The sequence below is a fragment of the Oryctolagus cuniculus genome, chromosome 6 (assembly GCF_051225735.1).
Source record: "Oryctolagus cuniculus isolate XC-2025 breed Fujian yellow rabbit chromosome 6, ASM5122573v1, whole genome shotgun sequence".
Lineage (NCBI taxonomy): Eukaryota > Metazoa > Chordata > Mammalia > Lagomorpha > Leporidae > Oryctolagus > Oryctolagus cuniculus.
Genome location: NC_142872.1, coordinates 152,483,659 through 152,491,119, shown reverse-complemented (window position 1 = coordinate 152,491,119; position 7,461 = coordinate 152,483,659). Strand labels below are relative to the sequence as shown.

Sequence of the window (7,461 nt, the reverse complement as noted above, 5' to 3'; positions counted from 1 at the left end):
GTTTTCTAAACACAAGATCATGCCATTCACAAATACAATTTTTAAAAACTCTCTTCCTTTTTGGATGTCTGTTTTTTCTTGACCTTGTCCTTGCTAGAATTTCCAGTGCAATGTGGAATAGAGGTTGTTAAGAGTAGACATTCTTATATTTTTTTTTCTGACATTGGGAGGTGATTACCTAGTTTTTCATTATTAAATATATGTTAGATGTGAATTTCTTTTTCTTTTTTTACAAAATTCCTTTAAAGAGTTGAAGACATTCCCTTCTATTCCTAAGGATTTGTTTGTTTTTATCATGAAAGAATGTTGGAAACATACAAGTGTTTTTTTTGTCTGTTGAGATGATCATTTGGCTTTTGGTTTATTTTTAATTTTGTTAACATGATATATAAACAGAGTTTTGGATACTAAGCCAACTTTGCTTATAAGGAAGGCTATAGCTTGAGATAAATTTAATTCAGTCCTGGTATATAAATGGTTTTCCTATCTTGCTAGATTTGGTTTGTTATTAATTGATTTTTGGATGTTAAAACAGCCTTGTATTCCTCAGATCAGCTTCATTTGGCCATGGTGTTTTTGTTGTTTGAATCTGTGACAATTTAATTTGCTAATATTTTGATTGTTTACAACTATGTTCATGAGGGCTACTGGTCTGGGATTTTCTTTTCTTATAATGTATTTGGTTTTGGTGTCATGGCAGTGCTGTTCTTTAAAATGAGTTGAAAAGTGTTATTTCCTCTTTCATTATCTTTTTTAGAAAATTCTGTGTTGTATTAATATTATTATTTCTAAAATACACAATAGAATTAAAATTGAAACTAACTGAGCCATAGGTGAGGATGTAACTAAGAATCCAACTTGTTTAATAGATTTAGATGGCTCCAGCAATCTCATTCTTTAATGAGCTTTTATATTTTGTGCCTTTTGAGGAATTTTTCAGTTTGTCATCGAATTAATTGGCATAAAGTTGTTTAAAATATCTTCTTATTATCCTTTTCATGTCTATTGGAGGAGTACTAATTTTCCTTCTTTCATTCCTTATTGACCATTTGTATCTTTCTTTTCTACTGGATCAATCTGGTTGAAGGTTTATCAGTTTTATTGATAAAGTCTGTAATAAGCAAGTAAGATAACACATGTGAGTGCATGTTACAATTCTTTTTTTTAAGATTTTATTTACTTATTTATTTGAGAGATACAGTTACAGACTGTGAGAGGGAGAGAGAGAAAGAGAAAGGTCTTCCTTCTGTTGGTTCACTCCCGCAAAAGGCTACAATGGCCAGAGCTATGCCGATCCAAAGCCAGGAGCCAGGAGCTTCTTCCTGGTTGCCTATGTGGGTGCAGGGGCCCAAGCACTCAGGCCATCTTCTACTGCGTTCCCAGGCCACAGCTGGATTGGATGAGAAGCAGCCGGGACTAGAACTGGTGCCCATATGGGATGCTGGTGCTGCAGGCAGAGGATTAACCTACTGAACCACAGCGCCAGCCGACATATTACAATTCTTAACAGTTTGTTTTTTAATCTGAGAATATTCTTCAAATAAACTATTATTGAAGTAGAAAGGAAGACTAGTAAGAACTGATTTCAAAGCTGAACCACTGGCTATAACAATGATGAGGATTACAATTGTTTTGACAGTAAGACTTAATAATTAGTATATTTTATTTTATTTTAATAAGGCTTTTATTTAATGAATACAAATATTTCATAGGTATAGATTTAGGGATATAGTGGTTCTTCCTCCTATACCCACCCTCCCAACCCCACTGCCATTTCACCTCCTATTCTCTGTCTCATCTCATTCTTCATTAAGATTTTTTTAATTAATTTTATTTACAGAAGACCAACTCTATACTAAGTAAAGAGCTCAACAATTTGTAGCCCCCCACAAAGTATAAAGTACTATTTGAGAACAAGTTTTATAGTTGATTCTCAAAGTACAACTCATTAAGGACAGAGGTCCTATATGGGGAATAAGTTTACAGTGATTCCTGTTGCTAATTTAACAATTAACACTCTTATTTTTGATGTCAGTGATCACCTGAGGCTCTTGTCATGAGCTGCCAGGGCTACAGAAGCCTTTTGAGTCCACATACTCTGTCAGTATTTAGACAGGGCCATAATCAAAGTGGAAGTTCTCGTTTTCTCCCTTTAGAGAACAATACCTCCTTCTTTAATGGCCCGTTTTTCCACTGGAATCTCACTCACAGATATCTTTCATTTAACTCACTTTTTGCCACAGTGTCTGGGCTTTCCATGCTTGAGAAAGGCTCATGGGCTTTTTAGCCAGATCTGAATGCCTTAAGGGCTGATTCTGAGGTCAGAGTGTTGTTTAGGGCATTTGTCATTCTACGAATCTGCTGTGTGAACTGCTTCCCATGTTGGAACATTCTCTCCTTTTGAATTCTATCTATTATTATTACCAGACACTTGGTCTTATTTATGTGATCCTTTTGACACTTAATTCTATCTATACGATCAGTTATACACTTAATATGATCACTTTAACACATAAGATTGCACTAGTACTACCCAGCTTAATGGGAGTCCCATGGAACATTTTTAGCTTTACCCTTAAGGATAAGTCTGTAGGAATGTGTGTACAGCTATTCCCTCTCTTATTCCTACTCTTATTTTTTACTTGGATCTATTTGACATTGACTTAATACACCTATGATTAATTCTATGTTAAGTAAAGATTTCAATCACTGGTATTAAGTAGAAAAAAGATAATAAAAATTAAACAATAACCTATTCCTTGATAGTCAAGACAAGAGCTGTTGAAGTCATTGCTTCTCATAGTGTTGATTTCACTTTACAGGTTTCCTTTTAGGTGAGTTCTTAGTACAATTTAATGTTTAGTATATTAATCCTTGTGGCTATAGTTGTTTATATGGATTATGTCACCAATAGTTTCATTTGATACTATAAATATAAAAATGGGGCAATAATTACCCCAAACTTACATTAATTGGAAAAACTGCCTATGTTCATTATCCCCTGCTATGTGTGTTTTACATTCACTCTTTTTAAAAAAGATTTATTTATTTATTTGAAAGGCAGATTTACAGAGAGAGAGAGGGAGAGAGAGAGAGATATAGGGAGAGAGGTCAGTCTTCCATCTGCTTCATTCAATCTTACTCTTTCTAGATTTTTTTTATTTGACAGGTAGAGTTTACAGACAATGAGAGAGACAGAAAGGTCTTCCTTCCGTTGGTTTACTCTCCAAATTGCCTCAATGGCTGGAGCTGTGCCGATCCGAAGCCAGGAGCCAGGAGTTTCTTCCTGGTCTCCCATGCAGGTGCAGGGGCCCAAGCACTTGAACCATCCTCCACTGCCTTCCCAGGCCACATCAGAGAGCTGGAATGGAAGAGGAGCAACTGGGACTAGAACCTGGTGCCCTTATGGAATGCTGGCACTGCAGAATGTGAGCGGTGGACTCGTTCATGTCATCCAGGGGCATGATTTTAAAGGCTACCAGGCTCTTCTTGTTCTGGAAAGACCTCAGGTGACCAGCCACCTTCACGTATGTTTCTGGCAGAACCACAGTGTTCTCACCACTGGCGTCATCTGTGTTGACCCACTGACGAACGTCCATGGGTGCAGCTGTCATGTCATCTATTTTGTAAACAATGTTGGTTGGTGCCTTCTCTGTATGTCTGATTATCCCCACAATGGTGACCTGTGAAATCTCAACATTCCCAATCTTGAACACTTCATCAACCAGAGTGGCAGAAAGCAGCTGGGATATAGTAGAGGGTACAATGTGCTGGGCTTGGGTTCTCAATTTCTTTTCAGCCCGAGAGGGTGTGGGTGACCCAAAGCCACCCAATGACTACATGTAGCCCCCGGCTCCCCTGTGCTGGAGCTGCTGAAGGAACTATTCCACATCTTTGTCTCAATGTCTTTGGAACAGAGGACCAGAAAGTTCCAGTCGAACAGGCTCGCAGAGCACCTCAGAACTGAGTTGTGGGGGCAGCGCGGTATCTTCTTCACTCTGGCGCCACAAACTTCTTCCCGTGAACGATGTAGCCAGTCACCTTCCAGCACGCTTCTTGCTTCAGCCAATCAACACCCACAGACCTTCTGCTTTCTCCCATCATCTCAGGCTAGGCCTCGGAAAATGTGCACTACGGCCCAACCTACAGGCATTTTTTAAAAGAGGAAATCCAAATGGCCAAAAGACACATGAAAAAATACTCAGGATCACTAGCCATCAAGGAAATGCAAATCAAAACCACAAAGAGGTTTCCCCTCACCCCGGTTAGTATGGCTTTCATACAGAAATCAACAAATAGTAAATTCTGGCAAGGATGTTGGGGGAAAATGTACCCTAATCCACTGTTCGTGGAAATGTAAATTTGTGCCTCCACTGTGGAAGAATGTTTGGAGATATCTCAGAAATCTGCATACAGACCTACCATATTACCCGGTCATCCCATTCCTGAGATTTTACCCAAACAAATTGAAATCAGGATATGAAATAATGATTTGTATCCCCATGTTTATTGCAGCTCAATTCACAATAGGTAAGATATGGAATCAACCCAAAGGTTCATCATCTGATAACTTGATAAAGAAATTATGATCTTTATACACTATGGAACACTACTCAGCATTAAAAAAATTAAATCCTGTCATTTGCAACAAAATGGATGCAAACTGGATACCATTATACTTAGTGAAATTAGCCAGTACCCAAAAGACAAACATCATATGTTTCCTCTCATATATGGAAACTAATAGAGCACCTGAAAAGTAATGTTTTGGGATGAAAATGACATTTGAGATTTAATAGTTTAATGACATTTGAGATTTATAGCCCTTGTCTTGATGGCTGAGGAATAGTGTTTTTATCCTTCATACTATTTGCTGAACTGTTTACTTAAGGAGTATAAAGTTAACTGAAAATAGACCTTTGTCAAAAAATTAAGAGTGGAAATAAGAGAGAGAGGAGGAAAAAGTGTTGGAGAATAGGTGGGAGATAAGGTAGGGTTGGAAGTATCACTATGTTCTTGAATCTGTATATAGGAAATACATGAAATTTGTATACTTTAAATGTTTTTTTAAAAATACTTATTTATTTGAGATACAAAAAAGGAGTTTTCATTCATTGGTTCACTATCCAAATGCCTGCAATGTTTAGGGCTGAGTCAGGGCCAAAGTAATGGGCTGTAACCCAATCCAGGTCTTCCACAGGAATGGAAGGATCCCATCTACTGGATTCATTGCCTGTGCCTCCATCATGTACACAAGAAGGAAACTGGATTCAGGAGCTAGAGCTAGGGACCAAACCAAGTTACTCTGATGTAGGGAGCAGGTGTCTTAGCGCCAAGCTAAACATCCCCCAGGAATTACTTATTGAGTGAGGTGCTGAAAAGTGGCATTGGTATACTACTACCAGGCAATGTTTTCCTTGAGGAATAGGATAAAAAACCAGGCAATGAGTTGAAAATCACTTACTGGCATATAATTTCTCTTCTGGAACTGTGTGGTCAAATGTGTTTTGAAGCACAAAATTTTTATACGTTCGTTATAAAGGCAGTGAGGTACACATTTTCTTCACTAGTTAACACTATACCAGGGACTGTGGCAGCATTCCATACCATCTTGTTGTTTTATGGAAAACAATGACCATAAATACCTCATAGTTTTTTGCTGCCAAATGAGTTACTCTGAAATGCTATTCTTCAAAGACTTTTAGATTTTTAGAATACAGATAAGAAAAGATGATAAAAAACATTTCCTTTGACTATGTGGATTCAGAATTGCCCATGAAAAATATCCTAAGTCCCCTATAAAATATGGTATATTGGTTCTGTGTATAGTATGCCATCTTTCTACTAAGTCTAATATAGGCAATTGTTCCTCCAGGGTAGAACAGATTGCTTTTGCTTTAGTTGAACACCAGATGAAATAATTGGCTTGCATTTAGGGGCTCATGTTGAATGAAAATTATGATTTTCTCTCTTCATTTTTTTGGCCAAACTTGTATATTTGAATTTGGGCAGATTGAATCAATATATATTTGATACAACTGTACCATAGAATACTTGCTTGAACAGCTTTACAAGAGCTGACAGGAATAGACAAGAATAAAAATAAATACCGGTGCCAAACTACAGTCTTTCTCATCAGTGACACATTTGTAAGAAGTTACAATATATGCACAGAGATGGGAGAAGATGATTTATTCTGAGGTCTGCACAAAACAGCTTAATGTAGAAACACAAGTTAATGAATTGCTGGTATCCAGTGTAGCCAACAACATAGCAATAACAATAATAACAAGAACATATAAATGATAATTAACATTTCTTGAGTATTTAATATATGTGAAGCACTTTCCTACCTGTGTTATTAATAATTTCATTCATTTAACATTCATCTATTAATTCAATTAATATTTACTGAACATTTTCTGGGAAAATGTTTTAGACAAGGGATACTCAACAGGGAGAGATTTTGATTCCCATGGGGCATTTGATTATAATTGGAGATTGTCAAGGAAGGATACACATCTGGTTCATACAGGACAAGGATGTTGTTAGATAACCTACAATACACAGAACAGGCTCCTATAACAAAGAATTATCCTGTTCTAAATGTCAATAGCATTAAAGTTGAGAAATATCATCTGCATGCCAGATACAACATTGAAAAAATTTTATTCTGTCATGAAACTTATATTTTGCTAAAGAGAAATAAACTTTTTAAAAAAGTAAATATAATTATATTAGAAAGTGATCCAGAGTCTATACTACAGAGAAAATTGAGGAGGAGTGAAAAGATATTTATGAGTGTGGTTGATGGAAAGTTGGAATTAGAAATTATTAAATTATTAAATAGAGTATATAGAAAATAGCTTGTCTAAGATATGACTTTGAGGAGGAGAGGGAGCAGGGGGATGGATACCTAGGGAAAGAACACATTTCAGGTAAAGGGAAGAGCAGTAGGGTGGAGCAAGCATGATTTTCTCAAGGGGTAGCAAGGAGACTATTATGCCCTTAGGGGATGCAACCATAAAAGGATGGGAAGGAAGACAAATTATGCAGATTTTTTAGATCAATGAAAGAATTTGAGTTTACTTTGAGCGAATGGGGAGCCACTGAATGATTTTGAGCAATGAATGTCATAAGTTCAATTATCTTTTAAAGCATCTCATTGGCCTCTGTACTGAGGATCGATGATGGAGGGCCACAAGTAGAGTCAGAGACCATTAGGAAATCACACCAATTGTTCAATGGGCACTGTTATGACTTGAACAAAGTTTTCAACAGTTAAAGGGGTGAGAAGTGGTTTGATTCTGGACAGATTTTTTTCCAAGTTGAGGCAACAGAAATTTGTGAATGCATATGACACATGGGGGAAGAATCAAGAAAGTTCACTACTTTGTTGGCTTGTTTTTGGATGGGGTCAGTGGAAGAACGGAATTGCCATCTATTGAAATTGAAGCAGCC

General features: G+C 36.9%; 1 pseudogene; it reads right to left on the bottom strand.

Annotated features, from left to right (window-relative positions):
* Positions 1-3,175: 3,175 nt before the first annotated feature.
* On the bottom strand, positions 3,176-3,839 carry LOC103348168 (replication protein A 32 kDa subunit pseudogene; annotated as a pseudogene).
* Between the last annotated feature and the right edge of the window lie 3,622 nt (positions 3,840-7,461).